Below are 6,261 nucleotides of genomic sequence, written 5' to 3'. Positions count from 1 at the left end.
CCATTTGTTGCATCATCTTCTTCATATTACTAATCTTATGTTCTAAGTGCGGTGAAGAAGTAACCTCATTAACCTTTCGACTCATTGACATACCTCTTGTGTTGAATTGTTGCGTGTTTGCAGCCATATTCTTGATCAATTATGTAGCTTCGTCAATGGTTTTATTTGTCAAAGCACCACCACTAGCTGCATCAATAAGATTTCTCTGGGATTGGAGCAAACCATCGTAAAAATACTGCACTATGAGTTGCTCAGAGATTTGATGATGTGGGCAGCTTGCTAACAACTTCTTGTACTGTTCCCAGTAGTCCTAAAGAGTCTCACCAGTAATTTGTTCAATCCCACTAATTACTTTACGAATAGTTGCTGCTTTAGAGGTGGGAAAGTACTTTTCTAAAAATGCTCTCTGCATCTCGTTCCATGTTGTGATACTTCCAGGTGGAAGACCATAAAACCATTCTTCTGCAGAATCGATCAAAGAGAATGGGAAAGCTGTCAGTAAAGCTCTTCCTTGATCAGTTCCAGTTGGCTTCAAACTTGTCAACCTATGTTGAAATAGTAGTAAATGACGATTTGGATCGTCTCCCGGAAGCCCTTTGAACTTCGGTAACCAATGAATCAACTGAAATTTGAGCTCAATTGAATCTTTCAAGTTGACACACAACTTTTGTTGATCAAACGATGGGGATGTCAGATCTTTGAGTGTCGTCTTGGGAGGTGGAGGTGGTGGAGCGCCGCCATTTCCCTGGTTTACCAGTATTATTGTTGTTCGTTCCGCCAACCATCTTCCTTGTTGTGATTTTCGAGGTTCTTGTAGTACTGTTCCTCTGCGAGTTGAAATTTCGCACCTTTGGTAATCCCAATGTTTGGATGCCAGAGATCAAGTACCTGAAACAAGATTCTCAAAAACAAAATTAAAAACTAAAAATAAGAAATAAAAAACAAAGTAACAATACGCTATGCCTCCCCGGCAGCGGAGCCAATATTTGATCGGTTGTCAGTCGACGCAAAAATAATTGAAGTTCTTTCACTTCACAATTATAAATAATAGTATAGTAATTAGAACAGATCCGTTCCACAAGGAGATATGGGTTATTCGTAATTGAAAACTTAAGTAACCTGGGGGGATTTTTGGTTTAGATCGAAAATAATTAAACTAATAATAATAGCAAAGAATGAATAAAGAGAATCAATAAGTTGAGAATACTGGTTAAGGGTTCATCATCAATCATAATATATGTACTTCGACTAATAACTAGTGTTGTCACTCAATCATTCATTATCAAGAGTCCTAAAGTACCCCATCGAGAGCATACTCCGGTAAATTCCTTAAATCATCACATACCATAACGATGAATATGTGAATACTACTCAGCGAACAACCTAATGCAACGTGCTAATAGGTTTAATCCTCCAAGAGCCTTAAGTTCTATGAATTAGACTAATCCATGCAATAGAAATACTACGAGTAAACTATTACTTGCAATCACACAAAGGTTTTGAATACAATTGGTAATCACAATATGCTACTTATGACAAGGCTTATCAACAATTACATATCTCAAAAACCTAGTCTAGCTATAGATATGCATTCATGGTCATTTAGTAGCGCTCTTAAACAAACAATCATACAATCATATGCGATAATAAATCGTAGAACAAGACAATAATAATTTGATTGAGATAACAAAACCAATATATTAATTTAGTAGCATGTTTATGATATCCGACTACATCCAATATGAGGTGATGAGCTACTCATCATGGATTTTTAAAACCCATGTAAAATATTAAGAAGAAATAAAATAACCAAACCCTAGGAATCGTGATAGCAATCGCCGTTCCAAGCCCTAACTCTTTTCTTCTCCTCTCTAAAAGTATATTCAAACATGATAGATGATTCAAGATATAAAAGATATATTTTCCAAAAACTCGCCCCTGTAGACTATAATAAAATCACGCTCTTGTCTCCTCCCTGGATACTCGTATCATTCCAATGGGCTATGCATAAGTCCAGCCCAAAACACCGTTATCCTGTAAATGGCATGTCAGTCTACCAGAACTGACATTATACCTTTGAACTTAACTTCACGGCCAAAAACTTCCTTTTCAATTGAGTTTACATACGATTGAATAACCAAACCGTATGGTCACCTGTGATTACCTACGATGGGAAGAACACCACCGTAAGCCTCCCTGTAGTTAGATACGGTAGTAAAACCCGTACGTAACTTGCCCTAAGCTTCTTTACTCTTCGTAACTCTCACTGCTTCATCAGCTCGTTCACCTACAGCCACAATCAACCACCACAGACCCAACTGCAATTCAGTTTTAGCTAAACTCAGCTCCATCACCAATGCCACCGATCAAACTACCATCATCACCGTTTTCACTGCAATCATATTCACAATTTAGCTAACCCATCTTTGTTGCTGAAATTATCAACAGAATTCAGCTCGATCTTCATCTCTGTCCTGATCATCTCAATTGAGATACTGTAACATTCAAGGTAATAGTTACGTATAAACTCTAAGTCGCCATACATAGAGTCTGTTGTATTTTAGGAAACCATGTATACTAGGAAGTACTTGTTTTAGATGTTACAAACTCTGCTTGCTCTATATAAAACCAGAGAGCTTTTATGTATATTGTATTGTCGAATTCAATCAAAAGAACTTTAGTTCACAACTGTTTCTCTTCTTCTTGTTTCTTCTCTTTATATTATAAACATAGACAAAACCCTTTCTCGACTTGGTATCATCCTTGTTCGATCCTCCATGTCTTCCGCATCTACAACAATCTCTATAGTTCTAAATTATTCTCAATCTATGATGGCTGCATCCGTTTTCTCTCAACCACATCATATTATTACTGTCAAGCTTGACGAAACCAATTATTCACTATGGCGTGCCCAATTTTTACCCTATCTTCAAGGCTATGAACTTGATGGTTTTGTTAACGGTGAAAAACCCTGTCCTCCTGCTACTCTTGAAACACACAACAAACCCTAATCCAGATTACGCTCCTTGGAAGAAACAAGACAGAATTCTCCTAGGTTGGATCTTTTCCTCTCTAACCCCTGCTGTTCTAAGGCATTTACATCGTCTCACTACTTCACAAGAAGTTTGGTCTTCCCTTGAATCGTTATTTGCTTCTAATTCTGATGCTCATATATATCATCTTCAATGTGAGCTTCGAGCTCTAAAGAAAGGATCTTTGTCTATGCGAGCTTACATAGACCGTGCTCGTGACATCGTTGATAGTCTTGCTGCTGCCGACACTACTGTCACAAATACAGAGTTACGCCACTGCATACTGGCTGGATTGAATTCGTCTTATGACTCCATCGTCACCTCTCTAACAACTTCTATGGGAACTATGAATCTTGAGGATTTTATCACTTATCTTCTTACTTTTGAATTAAGGATGGAACAACAAACAAAGTTGCTAACTTCTCAACATGTTGCTGCTTCTCGGACTCCCTCCTCTCAGGACAATGGACTTTTGTGGCGGCCTCATACTCATACTTTCAATGCTGGTCCACGCCAAAGCCGTGTTTGCCAATTATGAGACAAAGACGGTCATCTTGCTCCTATGTGCTGGAAACGCTTTGATCGAAATTTTAAACCACAACCTCCTCGACGTGCTCAGCCACGACAGTCACCTGCTCCTCGTGCATATGCTGCTACAACACCAGGGTCTTCTTCTTTCGCTTCATGTGTACCTGACAGTGGGGCTACTGATCATATCACGAATGATCTAGCTAGATTGCACTCTTACTCGGAATATACGGGTCCTAATGAAATAAAGATGGGTAACGGTTCTTCCATTCCAATTTCTCATGTTGAGTCATCGATACTAGGTACTCCTGTACGTAAGTTATTTCTCAAAAATACTCTATTTGCTCCTCAAATTTCCCATAATTTATTGTCAGTTTCGCGGCTTACTACTGATAATGATGTATTGTTTGAGTTTCACCCTGATTTTTGTATTGTGAAGGATCGATGTACGGGGAAGGTTCTTCTGCGCGGAAATAGGTTTGGTGGTTTTTATGTTCTTGATGATTCAACACTTTCTACGACAAGTCTTGTTGGTGAACGTGCTAGCATACAAAACTGACACTCTAAATTAGGACACACTAGTGGAAAATGGGGTTTCTAGGACCCACATCAGAGACCCTCAATAACAGTAGTTGGACCGTTGACCAAAGATATCCGTCTCTGATATAATAAAAACACGGAGAAATTCCGAGATGACTAGTAGCCGTCTTTGAATAATTACTATTTTGCCCTAAAATTGCTGCCGATCCCGCGACCCATGGAAACCGATTTAGGTGTAATAATTTTTTATTATTTGATAGAGCGTATAAATACATTTTTCTCTCTCCCATTTCTCATCTCAGTTTCTCTTTCTTCTTCTCTCTCTCGGTCTCCTCCTCATGCGATCTTATCCATCTTCTCTTCATCCTCACCACCAAATCGAGACTGAAAAAACCCTCAAAAGAAATCAATTAAATCGTTGCTCTTAAACATAACCCCTTTCCCCGTCAGGAAGAAATCCATCTATTGTTCTTGAAGCATCTTCTTCTTTTCATCTTTGCGGTTAAGGAGAAAACTGAAGCTAGAAAGATCGTGACGAGATGTTGAAATTGAAAGAAGAGGAGTTGGAGATTAAAGGGAAAGAACAGCTGAAACTTAAATTGAGTTGACGAAATTGCAGAAGTTGAAGGAATTTAATCCTACTGTAGTATAGCTTTCTTCATCTCTGGTTTTTAAATTTAGGGTTCATAAATTTTTGATAACGGGTTTCCATATCTTGATCTTGATTTGCTGAATCAAAGTTTCTGATTAGGGGTTTTGATTTTTAGATAAAGGGTTTTCGTTTATTGATCATGAATTGTTGAAACAGAAGTTTTGATTTAGGGTTTGATTTTTGAGTTTTGATCTTGATATTTGATTTCTTCTAGACTTAGGGTTTGGCTAATTGATAAATTCTGGATTAAGGGTTTCAATTTCTTGATCTTAGATTTCTGAATCTGGGTTTAATTTTGATTTGGGGATTTTTTTTGTAGGTGCGGAGTCTTACACTGGTTCAATCTCTGAGAGAGAAAGAAGCAGAAGAACCCAGAGATGAAGAAACTATCATCATCTTATGTTTTATGGTGCAAAGGTCAATGGGCTGAGGTTAAAAAAGAGAACCCAGATGCAGAATTCAAAGAAGTTTCAAACATTTTAGGATCCAAATGGAAGAATGTAACTGAAGAAGATAAAAAACTATATGAAGAAAAAAAATCTGATAGAGAAGCTTACTTGCAGATTGTTGGCAAAGAAAAGCGCGAGAACGAGGCTATGAAGCTACTCCAAGAGGATCAGAAGCAGAAAACTGCAATGGAATTGCTTGAACAGTACTTGCAGTTCAAGAAAAAAGGTGCAACATAAGCCAAGGATGGCAAGAAAAATAAGTAAGCAATGTGAACACTTGATTACGCATTTTGCGAGAATTTTTGATATCGAGTTGAATTGTTTTTAACTCTTGTTGTTTGTAAGATTTGTAGGAAGGAGCGGGATCAATTGAAGCCGAAAAGGCCATTGACAACATTCATAAGCAGGAAGCTTTACTGATGCTTAAGAAGAATGAGAAAAATGAAAACATAATCAAGGTTTGTTTGTTCATCCATTCGACGAAATTTGTGAATTGTTGTGGAATTGGAGTCTAATGCAGTGTGTAATTGCAGAAATCGAAAGTGAACCAACAGAAGAAAAAGAAGCTTAAGGGTGAAACCATTGCAGTAGACCCTGATAAACCAAAGAGGCATGCTTCCTCATTCATTCTATTCAGGCAAAATTTCGTTTGTCGAACTTGCGAGTTTCGTCTTAGATGTTGTTATATGTGAATTGGGGTTTTGTAATGGTTTTGATTTTGGCAATGCAGCAAATAGGCAAGGAAGAACTTGATCCATGACAGGAAAGGCATCAGCAATGTAACTATCAATGCATTGATTTTTTGAAAATCTCATAGAAGTTTTACCCATGAGAAAGAAAGGTGACTGATCTTTCTAACTTGGACAGTCCTAATTTACGCGTATAAGCCAATTATGTTTTTCAAAATAATGTTGAAATGGATTCTTGTTTTTTCTCATTGTATCGACTGTTTATTTGCTGCACAGTAACTGGACTGAAAATTGAGCTCATATTGGAGGTCAACTGTTTATTATATGTCAACCCAGTTTTTAGTTCAAACTGGAGGTCTTTAACCTCAGAT

General features: G+C 37.6%; 1 pseudogene; it reads left to right on the top strand.

Moving 5' to 3' along the window:
• Positions 1-3,594: 3,594 nt before the first annotated feature.
• LOC113272100 lies at positions 3,595-5,621 on the top strand (annotated as a pseudogene).
• The last annotated feature ends 640 nt before the right edge of the window (positions 5,622-6,261 follow it).

The sequence above is a fragment of the Papaver somniferum genome, chromosome 4, assembly GCF_003573695.1.
Source record: "Papaver somniferum cultivar HN1 chromosome 4, ASM357369v1, whole genome shotgun sequence".
NCBI classification, from domain to species: Eukaryota; Viridiplantae; Streptophyta; class Magnoliopsida; order Ranunculales; family Papaveraceae; genus Papaver; species Papaver somniferum.
Note: the sequence above shows the minus strand (reverse complement) of the source record. Positions and strands in the feature narration are given on the sequence as shown.